Source organism: Callorhinus ursinus, unplaced genomic scaffold (assembly GCF_003265705.2).
Source record: "Callorhinus ursinus isolate GAN/ISIS: 27379988/994484 unplaced genomic scaffold, GSC_fseal_2.0 scaffold12, whole genome shotgun sequence".
NCBI lineage: Eukaryota > Metazoa > Chordata > Mammalia > Carnivora > Otariidae > Callorhinus > Callorhinus ursinus.
The window spans coordinates 65,170,810-65,191,532 of record NW_027397074.1 but is presented as its reverse complement, the minus strand read 5'-3'; the positions used below and the strand labels follow the sequence as shown (position 1 = coordinate 65,191,532).

Genomic DNA, 20,723 nt, shown 5'->3' with positions numbered 1-20,723 from the left:
AGCTCATGCTTAAAGGATTTTTAATCCTCTTTTGAATTTGGTAAGAATTTGTCTATGTGTGAAGCTTCTTATAGTCTGTACCATAGAACTTTTTTGGGGGGGGATGAAATCGTTTGGATTCAAAATTTAAATACCCTTATTAAGATGTAATTATGTCAATCAGTGATGCAAGATCTTGGGCAAAAATGTGAATACAATACCAGCTAACGTAGAATGGCTCCCTTGTGCCAGATACTCTTCCAGGGGCTTTATGGATAACCAGTTATTCCCAAATTAACTCTCTGAAGTCAGGTTAATTATATAGATGAGGCATCTGAGATAAACAAAGGTTAAGACAGTTTCCAAAGGAGAGAACCACCTGGGGGACAAGAGATTCTTCATAATACTTCAGATAAATATCATTTATATGTATATAAAATATGTATGCATATGCACAGAACAGACACATAAAAGACACTCAGCAGAGGTTACTTCCAGGGGGAAGGAAGAATCTACAGTGAGAGGAGAATTGATATCTTACTATAAACACATTTGTACTTTCTGAAAGGTTTGTTATGTACATATTGTTACACTTCCTGTTAAAAAAAAAAAAGAGGAGGGGGACGCCTGTGTGGCTCAGATGGTTAAGTGTCCGCCTTCGGCTCAGGTCATGATCCCAGGTTCCTGGGATCGAGTCCTGCATCAGGCTCCCTGCTCAGTGCAGAGCCTGCTTCTCCCTCTGTCTCTGCCATTCCCTCTGCTTGTGCTCTTCTGTCTATCTCTGTCAAATAAATAAATAAAATCTTAAAAAAAAAAAAGGAAAAATATTACCTGTCCTGAATGTGTGTTACTTATGCTTCACGTGGCAAGGGATACCAATGGAAGGGAGAAAAGCCAAGGCCCAAACTGTCAATACCACAGTCTTGCCCATCGTCAGTCCTGTTTGAACAGAGTATTTAGGGTAATTTATAAACACACAAAAATGTGTATTTTATAAGTGTGAATATGCTTTTGGGAAAAATCTACTACAAAAATATAGTTTGTTTCCTTTTTTTATTTTTTTTTAAAGATTTTATTTATTTATTTGAGAGAGAGAGAATGAGACACAGAGAGCACGAGAGGGAAGAGGGTCAGAGGGAGAAGCAGACTCCCTGCCAAGCAGGGAGCCTGATGCGGGACTCGATCCCGGGACTCCAGGATCATGACCTGAGCCGAAGGCAGTCACTTAACCAACTGAGCCACCCAGCCGCCCCTGTTTCCTTTTTTTAAAATTATTTTACATATTCATTTTAAAAGACCCTTGTGAAATGTATTCTCACTGTAATATATAACTGTTCACTAGTCACTTTATTAGTAGAAAGCTGCATTGTGCTCTATCTACAACTACTGATATTCAGTATTTCTTTGAAAACAACACTCTGAACACAGCACATTTTGATCCCCCAAATTCCAGTTTTACAATCATTCAACATCAAAATCAGGAGCAAGTCTGTCTCATCGTTTTCAAACTATACTGAGGTGGGATGATGAGATAACAGTTCAAGATATTATTTCAGTTGAAATGAGAAAAAAACCTATAACAAAAAAATGAATCTACTTGTCTGTTTCAAAATGTTTTTTTTTAAAGCTGTAATCTGATGGACAAGAAATACATGAGAGTAGACTTACAATAAGATAAGCCACAACTGCTCGTTTTGCCTTCAGTTCAATCAGACTCACCAAAGAAATAATAATTCACGGATGCAGAAGGGAATGGGATGGGATTGGCAGTGCTTTTTTCACTTTTGAGATAAGTACAGGCAACCCTGAACTGTAAGGAAAGCACTTAATCCCTATCAAAAACACATTTTAAACAAATATATATCTGATATAAAAAGCATCACCTCATTTGGAGAGATAAAGGCTAACAATAAGAGCTGACATTTCCCAACACCTTCCAGCTGACCTTGCACTCTCCCATTATCACATTTAATATCCCATTTTTTTTAATGTTCAAGATGGTAAAACAAGTGCCACCAGAGTAAGTGACTTAGTCAAAACAAAACACTCTCGAAACAGAAGAGGAGACCCTCCAATCCAGGATCTGAACATTCTAAGTTCAGAGTTGAGCATACAACATTTATTCACCAAATATGTACTTAGCTCCTCTCTGCCAGGTGTTCCTCAAAGACGTTGAAATGCCATCCTCCCGAGGAACTTACTTGTTACTGGGAGAGACTGATAGTATCATGTGGACTAACTTATTTTTTTAAATAACATTTTGTGATAAATTATATGATGTAAATGAAGATGTGCTGTTTTTAAGACTGATGTTGGGCCTCTCTGAGTAGAGGGATGAGCCCAGCACTAAAGGATCAGAAGAAGCAGCTCATGTAGAGCAGAAGGAAGAACTTACAGATAGAAAGAAAAAACATAGTCCCTGAGGTTTTAAGAAAGAATTGCTGCTGTTTGTGGAGCAAAAAGGAGGCCTGTGCACTGGATGGTAGAAGCAGAGGGAGAATGGGATGAGTGAAATCTACAGAGGTGGGAATGGGGACAGATTATATAAGACTTTATAGAGGCTGGAAGAGTTTGCATTTTATTCTAAATAACATTGGAATTCACTTAAGGAGTTTAAACCAGAAAGAAACTATCTAATTTATATTTTTCAATGTAAAATTTGCCTGGCAAGTAAGTAGTTGATGGTACTACTTGCTTAAGGAGACTTTATAACTTTTACTCAAACAAAGATAGTTTTGAGAATAAAAGGAGGCATTACTGATAGTTACTGTATGACAACGGATCTACACCAGGACTGTCCCAGGTGTATTAGCTGGCTTTTGCTATAACATACTACTCATTGGATTTAAACAACATTTATTTAACTCATAATTCTGAGTTAGTTAGAAGCATTTCGTGGTCTGATCCTGCTTGGAGGATTTCGTCTGGACTCACAGGCAGACTGGAGAAGACCAGGCTGAAGGTGGCTACATAATCTAAGATGGTCTTTGAATCACTATAGACTCATATGTCTTGTTGTTGTCAGCCAGGGATATCGGAGCAAATGTGCCACTGGTCTCTCATTATCGATCAGGCTGGCTCACTCACAGGGTTTTACAAGCAACAAAATTTGAAGGGTTTTACAAGCAACAGGGTTTTACAAGCAACAAAATTTGAAGCTACAAGACCTCTTGAGGCCTAGGCTCATAAATCATATGACTTATAACTCATCATTTCTACTACATTCAGTGTGTCAAAGAAGGTCACAAAGTCAATCCTCATTTCTCATAAGGAGTGGGGAACCAGACTCCACCTTTTGGCGAGAGCTACTGCAAAGTATTGTGGCCGTTTTGCACACTCTAACACCAGGCACAGTGGAATGTATGCTCACACTGCATTTACTGAAATGAGGAAAAATAAGGAAGTACAGCTTCTTTCCAAGTACCACAAAACAAAGGTGATTCTACTGCCCTCAGACTTCAAACAGTCTTAGAATTATGAAAACATCTCCTTTGGAAGGATATCAGGACTTCAAAACACTAAAGAGATTTAAGAGTCTGGAGGATGTATAGATGGGCCCTTTGTGTTAGAATAATCCTTTAAACCCTCCCTAACACATCCATAGTCTCAGAATTAAGTTGATAACTTTAAAGTAGATGCTTACATCAGGTATATTCGCTGAGTACAGTGGTCAAACATAGAAGATGTCTGCCTATTTCTGGTCCTATCCCTCCTGGTCTCTTATGCTGCCTCTTGGGCAAAATATTTTCACAGCCTAAGGATTCTTACCCTTTGAGAAACATGGTGATGGCAGTTGCAAAATTAATGACCACAACTGGGCCACTAACAAATTTGTGATAGCTTTGCCTTTTTTATTTTTTTGCCAAATTTTCTTTCTAAGGAAATTCAAAGAAGTCAGGATGAAATTTAGAGTGTCAGAGCAATAGGAAGGATGTGCCATAATCTGAAATGTTCTTAGCTTTAGTCCTTGTCTGGTACTCCCATGCCCTCTTGCCTAGAGTGCAAGATCTCCACTAGTCCACACTTCAACCACATCCCCACCTCCTCTTGCACCTGATCAGCAACCAATGGATCCAGATTTTATAGAAGTCTTAAAAAAAAAAAAAATTCCCTGAGGGTCTTGATGAACTACCAGGTTTAGGAATCACTGATATTATCAAGTTTATAGATGAACCTAGATTCTTCACTTAATTTTGCTGCAAATAGCATTTGTGTTTCCTTGGAACCTAAAGAAATCATAATGTATAAATTATTTCCTAAGAAGAGACAAATTATTCTTTTGTTTTCTTTGAAATACTTTTACTAGACAAAGAGAATTTTGTGTCACTAAATACAAGGATATGTCATTTCCTTGTGCTTGTCTTTATTGTGTTTGACAGATATTCCATTTTTCACAAATGGAAGGTTTGAGACGACCTTGTGTCGAGCAAGACTACCGGAACCATTTCTCCAAGCATTTGCTCGGTTCATGTCTCTGTAATACATTTTGATAATTCTCACAACATTTCAAACTTTTTCATGATTACTATATTTTTATGATGATCTGTGATCAGTGCATTATGACTCACTGAAAGCTCAGATGATGGTTAGCAATTTTCAGCAATAAAGTAGTTTTTAATTAAGGTATGTACATTGTTTTTTAAACCTAGTGCTAGTGCACACTTAACAGACTACGGTATAGTATAAATGTAACTTTCATACCCACTGGGAAACCAAAAAATTCATTTGACTCACTTTATTGCAATATTCACTTTATTGTGGTGGTCTGGAACCAAACCCACAATATCTCTGAGGTATGCCTGTAAAGAAATTCCTATAGTAGTGGTATACTTCTCAGATTTCTCACACCTGGCTCCTGTAAATTAGATTTAGTTTCATGGGGATACGGCTGGCAGATGCCCCTTCTATGTATTGAATCTTCAAGATGGGTACGTTATTCTCCTGAAAAGAATGCTAAAATGTGTAAGAATGAAAAGTAGCAACCACAGAGCACACAGAAAAGAAAATTCCTGCTCAATAACACATACACTAGTGGAAAGCAGAATCAGTGCAAAGAGCATGGTTTGCTATTTCTTTCCTCTGTGGATACCAAACACTGTTAAGATAATAGCAATAATAGCTATAGTCACTGAGTCCTACACCAAAGCCTCCACAAGACTTTTCACTAAGCTTGTTACTAGCATTAGTCTATTAATTTGCACAAAGTCATGAGGCAGGAGTACTATCCCTACTTTAAAGATAAAGAATCCAGAACATAAGAATGTTAAGCGACTTGTCCATCTCACATGCTGGTAAGTGATAGAGCTGGGATGGGACCAGGTAATCGTAACCCAAAACCCACATATTCAACCACTCCTACAAGCTGAGCTAGAAGAAGAGTAGGGGCAGAGCAAAGGCAGAGAAGGTGACAAGATCTGAAAACGTGGTCATGATTTCTCAACATATGCTTAGTAATGACTATGAATTTGACTTCCAAACTTGAGATGCTCCCAAACCCGGCAATCAATGCCTAATTCAGGTAAATATGCAACCACTCTCAGAGGGAAATGAAGGGAACCTCATGATCTATTACTCTCTGCATCTTCTAATCCTTTACACGTAGAGAATATTATTACGCTAAAATGGAGGTGTTTTTTCCTTTATTTAAGGGGAGGATTGTTTGCTTTTGTTTCTATATAATCATATCTGTCAATGAGATAAAATTTCTCTGGTGCTTGATCAATGAAAAGTCATAGTATTCAAGGACTGCCCACCAAGTGGACAGAGTTCACTGGTGGGAATTGAGTGCTAAGTCCAATGAGTGGGTCCTTTTCCAAAGGGCAGAGAAGAATCAGTGTAAGTCCTCCTCTACCACATACCATTATATGGACCTTCCCACAAGGAAAAGGACATTTCACCAATTTGACAAGTAGTTCAGGAATTTTTACAACTAGTAAAGCAAAAGTTAGCCAAATATGCATTATTCCTAGGACTAATTTTACTTGAAAGTGATCTGGGGGCACCTGGGTGGCTCAGTCGTTAAGCGGCTGCCTTCAGCTCAGGTCATGGTCCCAGGGTCCTGGGATCGCGCCCCGCATCGGGCTCCCTGCTCCGCGGGAAGCCTGCTTCTCCCTCTCCCGCTGCCCCTCTGCAGCTCCCCCAGCTCGTGCTCGCTCTCTCTCTCTGACAAATAAATAAATAAAATCTTCAAAAAAGAAAGAAAGAAAGTGATCTGTATCTTGACTGATAGTAAATAGTATAGATCATCTGCACATAGTCTACGCTGGGATTTTTTGCTGAAAAGGCTTTCCAAATGATTAGTAAAGACAGTTATATCATACATTTATATATCTCTTCTTTTTGCTTATTATTTACCTTCTAAATGGGGATTTGTCTTTTTAAATTTCCTCAGAAAATGCTTTGTTTTATTAAATATATTCCAAAGAGACATCATTTCTAGTAAATGGAATATTTAAATATCTATAACGTAACTTTATCTTCTCCTGAATTTTATACACAGAGTTTCTCTGCTATTATTATTATGCAAGGTTTTGTTTGAATTATATTACCAGGGACTGCCTATGTTCACTTTAGGTACAGTTAACAAATCAAATTTGATTATTTGGTAAGTACCATAAGATCCCCCTTTCAGTGCCACATGTTGGGTCCAGTTATTTGAATGTATCTAGATGAAAGCCAAGAGAAGGGGACCATGTATTTTCTGGAAATATGCTCTTATATCATAACCCACTCATCACCTCCTGTTTTCAAGACCAAAGGAGAGCTATGGAAGGAGGTAATGGAGGCACACCATTTGGTCCAAATATCAAGTGCTTAGAGACCTGTGCATATGCTTTAGCAAAGTAAGGTAGGGTGATGTTTTATTATAAATATAGACCTCCTGAAATCCATCAGTGCTAGCTAAACATGAGTGAGAGGGTAGGGCGAGGGGCGAGGATTCTCATGATAGGAAAATTGCATGGGTCTTAACAAAACTCAGAGTTTATTTTCTTCTTCCTTTTTTAATAAAAAATTATTTTTCTTTCAAATGCTCCATTTAAATTGTTTTCTCATAATTGCTGGTAGAGAAAAAATATATCCTTTTTTCTTCAAACAACTTGATAAAATCTTCTCTCTGTAGCTAACCCGAATTTTAAGGTGTGTTGCGAACCCCACTTAAAAAAAGTACATAAGAAACAGATCTACTCTCAGCCTATCTGGAAAACAATAAGCCTTAAAATTCACTTTGTGGGGCTGAATGACTAAGATGAGCTTTCTGCATTAATCAGATTAAATAAGAAATGGCCAAATATCTATTATGTGCTGAATGGAGACAGACACTGACAATCAAAGCTAGGAAGTTTCAATGAGGAGACCTAATTAAAAACACACATCATCTTCAGAAACAGGCTGGAGGGTGTTATGCTGAGTGAAATAAGTCAATCAGAGAAACACATGTATCATATGACCTCACTGATATGAGGAATTCTTAATCTCAGGAAACAAACTAAGTGTTGCTGGAGTGGTGGGGGGTGGGAGGGATGGGGTGGCTGGGTGATAGACATTGGGTAAGGTATGTGCTATGGTGAGCGCTGTGAATTGTGCAAGACTGTTGAATCACAGATCTGTACTTCTGAAACAATGCAACATATGTTAAGAAAAAAGAAAAAGAAGAAGATAGCAGGAGGGGAAGAATGAAGGGGAGTATGTCAGAGGGGGAGACGAACCATGAGAGATGATGGACTCTGAAAAACAAACTGAGGGTTCTAGAGGGGAGGAGGGTAGGGGGATGGGTTAGCCTGGTGATGGGTATTAAAGAGGGCACATTCTGCATGGAGCACTGGGTGTTATGCACAAACAATGAATCATGGAACACTACATCAAAAACTAATGATGTAATATATGGTGATTAACATAACAATAAAAAATTAAAAAAAAATACATCACCTAAAAAAAAAAAAAGAAACAGGAGTCTTTAATTCTGAGAAAAATCACTTCCAAACTTAGCTTGGCTGTACTAATTTAGCAGAGATTGGGAATTCAGAAAGCTATCCTGTTAGAAAAAGGTATGCTAAGGAGTGACTTTACAGAATCCTGCCCAGAGGGTGTATTGTTGGGACTCTGATCCTATGACTGAGACTCTTGTAGATTTGGGCAGGAACAGGACTTTAAATGATACCCCAGAAGACCCCCTCATGAAGTACAGATTTCTCATCTAAACATCCTGACATCCAGGAACCTGGAGGAGAGGAGGATTCACTACATTCTTTAGTTAATTCTTGAATATCTCAATTTAACTGGAAGTATTGTCTCCCACTGAGCTGAATCTATCTCTTTGATGTTTTCATTTATTGTTTAATTCTTTCTCTCTAAAATTATCCAGATGAAGTCTAACCCTACTTCTCCATACCTGTATCTGTTAGTGTTTTTTTTTCTTTTCTAACACAACAGGATTCCCTGATGTTTCTACTATGCCTCATAATCCTCTTTCAGACCTTACCACCATCAGGGTCAGTCCCTTCTGGAAGAAATGCAGTTGTGGTTCTTCTTAAACTGTGATACCTCAAAGTCTAATCTGTTCAGTGTGTCATATAATAGGACTATGGCCTCCAGTGCTTTGGACTCTTGAATTTTGTAATTGCTACCTAATTCTTCTACCTAATTCCACCTAGTTCCGAGAGCAACTCGGAACTCATAGCTGCCATAGCCTTGAGTTTCCCAGTTTGCAGGTCAAAACCCTTGCAATAAACTCATCTTTCTGCTTTGTTTTATTCACTGTGCAGAGTTCAGCAATACAAATCTGTGTGCACATAGGGGCCAGTCACCAAGCTCCATAGTGAATGATGCATCCCCTTCTCCAATAAAGAAATGACAAAAAAACAAAAAACAATTTTTTAAAAATGGGGAGTTGGCTGGGTTGGGAGGGGGAGGAGAATGCTCCACACTGTGTGTCTCTGTGAACTTCACAGGTAGAACTCTCACTAGAAGTAGAAAGTACCTCGTCTGTGCATTGCATTAGCACCTGATGGAACTGGCTGATCTCCATCGGGTGTGTGACAGGAGACGGTATAAAGACTATTGCACCCCGTGGGATTCGCCACCAGGAGTGGCACTTTAACCAAGATCACAGAGATTGAAGCTGAGATGGCTCAGACTCAAGAAAAACAAGGCCACCCAACACCACATAAGCTTGATTAAGGCTCGCCTTTCTAAGCTTTGCAGAGAACTCATTACTCCAGAAGGTGGTGGTAGTGGGCTAGAAGATTTTGATAAGGCCAAGCAGGTGATGCTCAAATACTGGGTTTGTTGATTTTCCATCTGTAGAGAAGTCAACACTGCTCAGTAATCTGGCAGTGATGTATTTCAACATGACAGCTCGAGTTCACTACTCTCACCACAGTTCCTGGTGTAATCAGATACAAAGGTGCCAAGACCCAGCTTCTGGATCTCCCAGTTATTAATGAGGGTGCCAAGAATGGAAAAAGTAAAGGAAGTCATTGCAGTGGCCTGAGTGTGTAACTTGGCCCTGATTGTTCTGGATGTCCTGAAACCATTGGGACATGAGAAGATCATTGAAAACAAGCTGAAAGTCTTTAGCATTCACTTGAACAGCAAACCCCCTAACATTGGCTTTAAGAAGAAGGATAAGGGAGGCATCAATCTCACTGTCATTTGCCCTCAAACTGAGCTGGAGGCTGAAATTGTGAAGAGCATTCTGGCTGAATATAAAAATAGTAATGTTGGTGTGGCTCTGCATAGTGATGCCACAGTAGATGACCTCATTGACATGGTGGAAGAAAACAGAGTCTATATCCTTTGTATCTATGTGTTAAGTAAGATTGATCAGATCTCCACTGAAGAATCGGATATCATCTGTAAGGTGCCTCCCTGTGCATCCATCTCCGCCCATCACTGCTGGAATTTTGGTGACCTGTTGGAAAATATCTGGTACTAACAAAAACTAGTGAGGAATTCACCAAGCCCAAAGGCCAGTTGCCACATTACACACCTCCAGTAGTGCAGCCTTATCCCAGGATCACATGGAGGATTTCCACACGAATATTCACAAAAACCTTATCAAAGAAGTCAATATCTTTCAGTCTGGTTGGGGAGGGTCTCTCTGTGAAACACAATTCTTTCAAACAGTGGGTTAAGACCATACATTAGAGAATGAGAATGTCATTCATTGTGAAAAATTGAAGTCTTCTTCTTTCTCCAACTGCCAGGCCAACCATAGCAGCCTTCCCCATGCCCAAGCATTTTATCCCAGGTCCCTTCTGGCTTTGGCAGCCACGAGATCAGGAATCACAGGAGGAAGATGGAGGCACCCACACTGAAACTTCACTTGTCTTATCTTAGTGTCACCTTGTATATTGAACTGTTTAAAAACTTGGTTGAGGGGGGAAAGCCACACTGGGTAAGGATTTCACAAATATCTACCTGGGGATTCATAATTAAGGGGTCATAGGGTCATAAACATTTTTAAAATCTTGTTCAGGGCATGTGCATGCAAATCTAAAATATGTAAACAAGGACACCTATACCTGAGGTGAGGTTAATGAATGTTTAATGAATTCATGAGTGACATAACCTTTCAGTGACTGTGCTTACTCTGAGTTTAATGCATATAGGATACATCAATAATTACTTATTTAAAGTTTTGCCTTTCATTATTTAATTAGTGGGAAATAAAGACAAACCTAAATATGTTCTATTACTGAAGAAAGTGGCAAAATATTGTAACTACCAAAAAAGAAATAATTTGTGAAAGCTCATCTAAGACCTACTTTGTTGTTTTGAACTCTATTTACAGAAATATATTAAGATAAATATAAGCTTTATGGCAACCCAAATATTTCATGTTTGATTTATGAATATGATGGATAGGAACTGTTACAAAACAGAAGGTAAATCCTTAAAATATTCAGTTCTAGAATGTGTTCCTGACCTTTTGTGCTTTGTGCCACATAATGAATTATTCATAGAGCATTGATAACAATGTGACATACAGTCTTAGACACACTGGATCAAATCACTGAACTGGGAGATAGAAGATTGTAAGTCTTATTTTGGCTGTCATCACCTGTGTGACCCTGGTCAATTCGTTCATTCATTCACTCAACATTTTAGAAAACTTCTGCCATCTGCTATGAACAGGATATAGCAGTTAACAAAATATCCCTCACTTCATAGAGCTTACAGTCCAGTCATTTAACCTCTAGTCAAGACACATAATTTCTTTAGTCTCAAGTGTTCTCATGAAATAAAAGAATTGGGTATTTACAATATCCTATCAAATGCTCCTGAACCTTCATCAATAAAATATGTGCTTTCAGTCATGTTCTCTGTAATGATTGTAAGTTGTCCTGAGTTTTATGTTGCAAGATCCCTACCTGACCGCTAGCAATTGTTCCTTGAGCCAGGTGGCATTGGTACTATGTGATATGTCAAATGCTATCACAATACTTGCTGAACAATGCGGGTGTGCATCCCATAGTCATGAGTACTTTAAGTTCTATTCCACAACTCAGAGCATTCCAACCAGTGTGAATGGGCTATGGGGTTGTGAGCAGATAGCAATTCCCTCCAGCGTCAAGTGGTCTGATAAGGTATGGTAGGCTAGAGCATCCGGCTTGTGGTCTCCTAAAGCAAGCAGCCTTAGCTGCTGCCTTTCATGTACTGTATACATATATCATTTTTTTAGGTACGTCATGATGTAAAAGAAATTGAGAAGTATTACTCTAACAAACCAATTATAAAATCAAAAATGCAAATTACAATGAAGGTAAAGAAATAAAGAGCAGAAGAAATTTAGGAAAAAAGGTCACAGTCAGGGTCATGAAAACTAACTTAATATTATCTGTGTGAAATTGGAACCAACAGATGTTAGACTATTTCAGAGAGTATAAAGCTATACATCAGGGCACCTGGGTGGCTCAGCTGGTTAAGCATCCAACTCTTGATTTCGGCTCAGGTCATGAACTCAGGGTCATGAGATTGAGCCCTGCATAGGGCTCCACACTCAGCAGGGGAGTCTGCTTGAGATTCTGTCTTGCTCTCTCTCTGCCCTTCCCTCTCCTGCTATAAATTAATTAATTAATTAATTAAAAAATCTATACATGAGTATGACACTGAATCTAAAGTGAAGGAGTAAGTGGGCATCTTTTGTCAAAAGTCTCAAAGAAAGCTATAAATTCATTATTTCAGTTCATGAGGCAGTAACCCCTTCCCCTTTATGTAATACATTTATAAATATCATTCTCTAAAGGGGCTATAAATAGCCTCCATATTTGTAAAGTTAAATCACATATATTATCAGATCTAAAGTCCACTGGTTATGTCCATGAATCCCTAAGGGGTAATTATTTTTAAAGCTTCCTTCTTCTCACTAAAATATCAGTAAATAAGTTAGTTAAAGCCCTGATTTATAGAATTCCTTTGATCCTATCACCCCTCAAATTCTTCAGCTCTATCTACCTCCCCATTCACAGCGCCACTCCTGAAATCCACCTTTCAAGTCTATCATCTGATCCATCTCCCATTGTTTTTAGAATGCCTCTGTCCTCTGCAAGACATTTTAAAGGATCCCCTTTGTCTATATAAATAATTCCCACAGAAGGAGGGAGATATAAGATACTACAATCTCAATTATTTAGGAGGGATTTGTATGTTTTTCAAATGGATTTCTTTTCAAAGTAAGTAGCTGTGGTCAACTGAATAATGTCGAAGTTCCTCGATATGGCAAACACAGTCTTTCTTTTTTTTTTTTTAATTTTATTTATTTATTTGCCAGAGATAGGGTGAGAGAGAGCACACAAGCAGGATGAGCGGCAGGCAGGGGGAGAGGGAGAAGCAGGCTTCCCGCGGAGCAGGGAGCCCGATGCAGGGCTCGATCCCAGGACCCTGGGATCATGACCTGAGCCGAAGGCAGACACTTAACCGACTGAGCCACCCAGGCGCCCCTAAACACGGTCTTTCTTGATGCCTTGCTCTTTAGTCTCATCTCCTACCATCCCTCTTTCAAACAGTTCCAAACTGTTCACAGTTCCCCCCCAATATTGGCGCATTTGGATGTGCCTTTCTTTTGCCTATCCTATCCTCCAGCTCTGCTGGTCGTGCACTTCAGTGGCAAGTCTCTGATCTTCACAGATAGCCTATCACTTCATGTTTTGCATCTGCTGCTCTTACAACACAAGTTAAACGTATACTTATGTCCATCTTATCCACTAAATAGGACCTTTATGAGTATGGAGATTGTGGAGTGTATCTTATTCAAGCCAAGGTAAGGCCCAGCCTGTATTAGGTACGCAATAAATATTAAATTAAAGGGACATTTTTCTACAAGGTTTTTCATAATATTCTTTGAAGCTTTAGAAGTCAAAATATAATTGAGGATCCTTGTAGGATAATAGGATGTCAACCTTGAAAAAATGTTTTTGAGTCCTTACAAAATTAACAACACAATAGTTCATTGTAGCCAATACTCAAAACTCCTTCATTTCAGCAATGACTCTGAAGTAGGCAGCGTGCTAGGTACTGAGAATTGAAAGAGAAAAATAAAAGGGTTGCTAGAACCTTCAATTCAAAACGTACCTGGATTTGATATTCATGAAGCCTACCCAAACTTCACTCAAAAACTCATGAAAATAGAGGGGGAAATAATGTTTTCAATATCAATTACAGAGATGAGTAAAAATCAATACCAGTATCTAGAAGGAAATGAGTGAGAACTGGTAAATTTCCAAGTTTTAGTTAATGTTCTACCTTACCTTTGTTTCACAAAATAGACTTGGACTTCAGTAACATAAGCATATGCTTCAACATTCTAAGCCAAGTTATTTTAGACCTAAATTCTATACTTGACTATAACAGAGAAGTCATCTCTAAAGGGAACTCCTGGCAATGTTAGCCTATACTACCTTTTTAAAAAGAAAATAAGGTAAAGAGAGCTTCTTGTTCCCAATATTGCCAGAAAAAAACAAGTGTTGGGATTTCTTCTGAATGCACCAACATGAGTCATATTCCAATTTCTGAATCAATCACTGGCCAAAAGAATTAAATGAGTTAATTGGCCAAACTTAGGTTATCTCTCCTTACCTTACTTAGAGAGAGCAGTAAGGGCAGGCGGTCATCCACACCTAAACTCCATGGACTAAGAGTGGGCTCTTCCACGTATAATCACATCAGTGGCATAAGAAAAAAGAGACAAATATGCTAAAAAAATCAGGAACTGCTAAGTCCACTATAAAGTAAAGAGGGAGAAAAACTCCCTCTGCATTATTTCTCACTAAGAATATGAAGACTCTAGTAGTTGGTACTGTAGATAGGGAAAATCATGTCTTATAATTAAGAAATCAGGCTTGACTTCTCAGACTCTACAGAAAGGCCTTGGAAATCCTCAGGAACCCACAAAACACATCTAGAGAGTCACGGCTAAAGAAATACTTCTGAAATTTTGATGTCTGCCAAACACTTGGAGATTCTGATAAAATACAGATTGTGATTTTGTTGGTCTAGGATAGAGCCTTAAAGTCTTCACTCTAACAAGCTCCCAAACGATAGTAATGTTGCTGGTCCATGGACCACGCTGAGTGGCAAAACTTAAAACAGTAAGGACATAAACGGAAATCCAGAGGCAGGAAAGAATTTGTGATTGGTTTACTCTGTTTTCTCTGCCGCCTCCTCTGCCCCTCACAATGTCAGTTTTGCTCTAAGACTGATTTCACCTTGATCATGGGAGGTCTGCAAGAGGTATTTGAGCTTTATATTTCCTCTTGTATGTCTAGCTGGAGAGAACACTTTCCACATTAATTAACCAAAAGCTTGAGCTCATGTTCCCTGAACCTACTGAAGCAGTTCCTGTAGCCAGCAAAATGCCATCTGCTGATTGACTCAAAACTGGGATACATGAGTCATTCACTGTCATTACTATATGTATATATATATATGTATATATATACACACACATATACATGTATATAGTCATAAACACATATATGTGTAGATGTGTATGTGTGTGTATAGTATAATGAGTGGGATGAAGTTGCAGGGATGTTGGGCTTCCAAGCTAAAGCAGAAAGTGGGAGAGTAGGAAACATAAATCCTATAGAGTAATGGGAAAATAAAAATGTTCCACAATATCTAGTAGCTAGAGTTAACTAAAAAAGAAGATGAGGGGAAAGCCTGCTGGAGCCTGAGCCTGGAGCTTTAAAACAGGGACACGAAATTTTCTTACAAAGAGCCAAATAGTAAATATCTTAGTCTTTGAGAGTCTCTATCACATATTCTTCTTTTATTTTTGAGCAATCCTTTGAAAAAATGTAAAGTCCTGCCAGCAGGAGTTACCAATCCTCCTTTATACGAAGCTATAGGCCCAGGGGCGCCTGGGTGGCTCAGTAGGTTAAGCATCTGACTTCAGCTCCAGTCATGATCTCAGGGTCCTGGGATGTAGCCCTGTGTCCAGCCCCACATCCAGCCCCATGTCAAGCTCCCAGCTCAGCAGGGAATCTGCTTGTCCCTCTCCCTTTGCCCTTTCCCCAGCTGGTGCTCACTCACTCTCACTCACTCTCCCCCTTAAATAAATAAGTAAAATCTTAAAAAAAAAAAAAAAAAAAAAGAAGAAGAAGAAGAAGCTATAGGCCTGGGCGCCTGGGTGGCTCAGTCGTTAAGCGTCTGCCTTCGGCTCAGGTCATGATCCCAGGGTCCTGGGATCGAGTCCCGCATCGGGCTCCTTGCTCAGCGGGAAGCCTGCTTCTCCCTCTCCCACTCCCCCTGCTTGTGTTCCTGCTCTCGCTGTGTCTCTCTCTGTCAAATTAAATAAATAAAATCTTAAAAAAAAAAAAAAGAAGAATCTCTCATTCTAAAAAAAAAAAAAAAAAAAAAAAAGAAGCTATAGGCCTGGAAGAGGTGAGAGGATGGGGACATAGCCAAGCGAGCAGAGACACCTAGCCAGCTGCCCCTGGCCTGGAGGATGAATCCACGGTAACCCCAACATCTCCGTCAAATCACTGCTCGCTTCCCACCCAATGTTCCCTCTCCCCTTCTTCCTTACTAAGATGTTCCTGATTTTTCTCAGCTGAAACATATGTCCAATTAAAAATACTTGCCTCCTCAGAATCCCCTGGAGATGAAGTTGTCACACACACAAAATGGGGCCAAGAAGATAAACGGAAAATACTTAGTGGAATTTCCAGCAATTTTTGTACAAGTATTAAGTACAGCTGGTGCGCTCTATTGACCTTTTCACTTCCCTTTCTCCTTCAGGAGGCATGGAAGCATAAGAGCTCTCTGGAGTCTTTGAGGATGAAAATCACATCCTAACAATGGGGAAGCAGAAGGTTGGAAAAAGCTTGGACATCTATGATTTCACGGATAGCCTGTGTCCAGAATTTCTCTTATGTGAGAAAAATTAATCTCTTTTTGATGAAATCATTGTAGTTGGCATGCTCCATTGGCCTTTGCTCTAGGGATTCTGTCAAAAAGCCCGAAGCAATAATAACTGATAGCTCCTTATGGGGTGGTGGGTGGGTTGAAACGTTGTTAGGAGGTACAATAGGATCTGGTCTGAAGCAAAGATCCAGGTAAAAGCAATGGCAATTTTCTGAATTCTCTAAAGGGAAGAGAGAGATAAAAGGAGAGGAAAGGGGATGGGCTGACAGGTAGGGGAATGGAGGAGAAGAGAGAAAAGGTATAAAAATGCAATCAAATAATTCAGCAGACAAAACAGAATGCTCATGAGGAAAGCCAGCCGTGAAAATAAAAATCAGATCATGAATTTACTATATAAGTTATTAGAAAGATCAGATAATAACTTTAAAAATAACAACATTTAGCTATTCACAGACATAAATGAAAACATATTACACCTTAAATGCAGATACATCTTTTGAAATGAAAAGAAGGAGAAATGACACAGAGGTTACAAATGACACATATATAGTATGATGTCACATAAAAACTGTGGAAACACAAAACATAATATATTCACTGTGAATAAGTACATGTAAAGAAATGGTATGAATTATGCATAGGATTGACAAACAACAAATTCAAGTGAGTTACTATTTCTGGGAGCAGAGGAGGAAGGAAAATGTGATTGACAAATGGTCTGCAGGAGGTTTCAGTAGTATATAATGTATTTTTTTATTTTCTAAATTTTAAGTCAAAAAGAGAGGAATGTTAGAATTGATAGAGCTGGCTCATGCATACTTGGGAATAAATTATGTGTTTTGTATATTTAAAATATATAGTAAGATGCTATTGTGGTGGATATATGTCATTATACATTCACCCAAAACTACAGAATGTACAACACCAAGAATGAACCATAATGTAAATAAATTATGGACTTTGGGTGATGACGTGTAGGCCCATCAGTTGCAACAATGTACCATTCTGGAAGGGGAATGTTAATAATGGAGCCTTATGCGTGTGTGAGGGCAAAGGATAAATGGAAAATCTTTGTATCTTCCTCTCAATCTTGCCATGTACCTAAAATGGCTCTCAAGAAAATAAAGTCTTTAAATATATAAATATATGTAATATTTAATTTTTTAATATTTTTGGTACGGGCTTAAATTTTTATTACTATTATTACACACAGTTTTCTATGAAGGATAGGAGAACAGATTTGAGGTTGTATTTTAATGACATGGCATTTTGTTATTATTAGTTAGATTTTTTTTTCCTTAGGTTATGAGGAAAGGGCATAAGCAGCAGCAGTGATTACTAATACAATGTCTGTTTCAACTCCTGAAAGGTTCTTTCTTTTCTTTTTTTCTTTTAACTTCAGTATAGCTAAAGTGTTATATTAGTTTCAGGTGTACAGTCTAGTGATTTAACAATTCTATATTACTCAGTGCTCATGAAGATAAATGTACTCTTAATAAATATATATAATATTTTAAAATAAAATATATTCCAGATTAAAAACAAATAAATATATTGCTTTATCACAATATTTACATCAGAAAAAAGAATTAAAAGACACATTTTTAATACGAAGGGAGAAATAATAAAACACATTTCATGCGGATATAGGGACTAATACTTCAAAAGAATTTAAAAGTCATAAGTGTGGATACACTTAACAACCTAGCTTCAAAAATATATGGGAAAAAATGGCAACACTACAGGCAGAAATTGAATACCCCACAATCACAGTGCTCAGACATGAATAAACCGAGTAAACAAAACTAAATGAGGATACAGATATCTTGAGTAACACAAATAACAAAATATTGTCATAAATAATAGAAACCTGTAACAGCAGAATTAACATATACATACAAAAATTTACAAACATTGACCATGTATTTGGTCTTAAAAATCATCACATGAAACAACTCAAATGGCTAATGAATATGAAAAGATAGTTATCTCTGTAGTAATTTACAAATCACAGAAATGCAAATTAAACCAACAATTTGAAGTAGTTTTTCTAAAATTAGTGTTTAATATTTCCAAGCGCTGGAAAAGTTGTGAAGAAATGGTACTCTCCACTACTGATGCTAGGAGCATAAAGTTGTAAAAAAGCAAGCTGGCAATGCATTTTAATGGTGTCTATTAAAAGTAAAATATTCATTTCACATGATGGATCAATTAAACTTTTAGGTATCTATATTAACAAAACACTTTGCATCTGCATAATTAGATATTTATTGCAGCATAGCACAAAAACTAGCAAATTTACTAAAATTTTCACTGGTAAAGAAATGGTAAATAAAATGTGATATATATAAAATAGTTAAAGAGATGGGTTAGAACGGCGCCTGGGTGGCTCAGTTGTTTAAGCATCCAACTCTTGATTTCAGCTCAGGTCATGATCTCAAAGCTTGAGATCAAGCCCCATTTCAGACTCTGCACTCAGTGTGGCGTCTGCTGGAGATTCCCCCCTCTCCCTCTGCCCCTCTTGCTTGTGCTCTTTCTCTCTCTCTAAAATAAATAAACAATCTTAAAAAAAAAAAGATATTTTTATAACATGGACTTAACCCAAAAATATATTTTGTAAGAGCAATATCCAAATTATAAGGTATGAGTCCCTTATTTTAAATATGCATTAAGTAAATGGAGAGTCCCCTATTTTAAACACACATTACTAGGGAGCAGGTAGATGAGTAAGTAAATTATAACACTCCCATTTTTCTCATATTTCAGGTTATAGTCATGTCAAAACTGTATAGGTTAAATCCATTTTATATCAATATGTAAGAAATATTGTTGCCTAAATAGTTGAACCTGAATCTAATCAAGTTTTTAGAGCCAACTGCCAGTTACAGAAAATATGAGACGAAGAACAAGTTAAATGAGCCACAAAAAAGAAAACAAAAATCCAGAATCCATTTGCTGAGAGCAACTGATTCAGTTTTTACAATAAAGCCAAAGGTATAAAGAACAGTTTTAAAAAAGGAAGTTGAGGGATGTGGGCAGTGGGAAGGAGGACTGATTCAGATTTTCAAGTGTCTTAAGAAACAACACTAATTTGAGGGGGCGCCTGGGTGGCTCAGTCGGTTGAGCGTCGGACTCTTGGTTTCAGCTCAGATCCTGAGCTCAGCGTCCTGGAATGGAGCCCTGTGTTGGACTTCCCACTCGGCAGGGAGTCTGTCTCCTTCTCTCTCTCTGCCCCTCCCCCTCATGCTCTCTCTCTCTCTCAAATAAAGAAATAAATCTTTTTAAAGAAAAGAAACAACACTAATTTGACACATTAATGTTAACTGAAGCAAGTCAACAATAAAAAGACATTTTAAAAAGTCAGGGAAATTTGAATATGGATGGCATATTAAAATAACATCATTTTTAGGTGTGAAAATAGCATTAATACATATTAAGAAAATGCTCATATTTTTAACAAGTAATGCATGCTGAGGTATGCAAGGGGTATGAGGTATGCAAGGGGTAAATTAGGTCTAGGATTTGCTTTAAAATATGAGTATTGGCAACAATAATGAGAGATTGATAAGGAAAATGCAATAAAACCTTGCTAAATGTTTAATCTGAGTGCTGGATATGGAAGAGTTAGTTTGCTATTTTCAATACCTTTTTGTATTATTTTTAATTTGCTAATGAATTTGCTTAAATTTTTTCAAATTTATATATTTATATATTTTATACATATATATGTTCATATATATATATTCCATAGTTCAAAAAATTTAATTGAAGTACAATTAACACACAGTGTTATATTAGTTTCAGGTATACAACATATTGATTCAATAATCCTATACATTATCGCTTTTCGGCCTTTTGGCTAAGATCAAGTGTAATAATCCTATACATTACACAGTGCTCACCATGGTTAAGTGTAGCCATCATCTGTCACCACACAATGTTATTACAGTATTACTGACTACATTCTCTATGCTGTACCTTTCATCTCTGTGACTTATTTATTCCACTACTAGAAGTTTGTACCTCTTAATCCTCTTTATTATCACCCATCCCCCACCCAGCTCCTCTGGCAACCACCAGTTTATTCTCAGCATTGAAGAGTGTGTTTATTTGGTTGGTTTATTTCTTTGTGTCTTTGTTAGTTTGTTTTGTTTTTTAGATTTTCATGAGTTCCACATTTTTGTATTTTAAATTTTAAATAAAATATCTCTTAGTATAATTTTCTAAAATATTAATAGATGATATAATAAAATATTTTTGATTTTTAGCTAAAAACAGTAAAAATCTAAGAATAACTGCAAAACCTATATAATTAAAATTACAAAATTTTACTGAATATTTAAAACAAAACTTGAGCAAATGAAAAGCATTTCATG

At 37.6% G+C, this 20,723-nt stretch overlaps 1 pseudogene; it reads left to right on the top strand.

Moving 5' to 3' along the window:
* Positions 1-6,687: 6,687 nt before the first annotated feature.
* On the top strand, positions 6,688-14,849 carry LOC112818617 (developmentally-regulated GTP-binding protein 1-like; annotated as a pseudogene).
* The last annotated feature ends 5,874 nt before the right edge of the window (positions 14,850-20,723 follow it).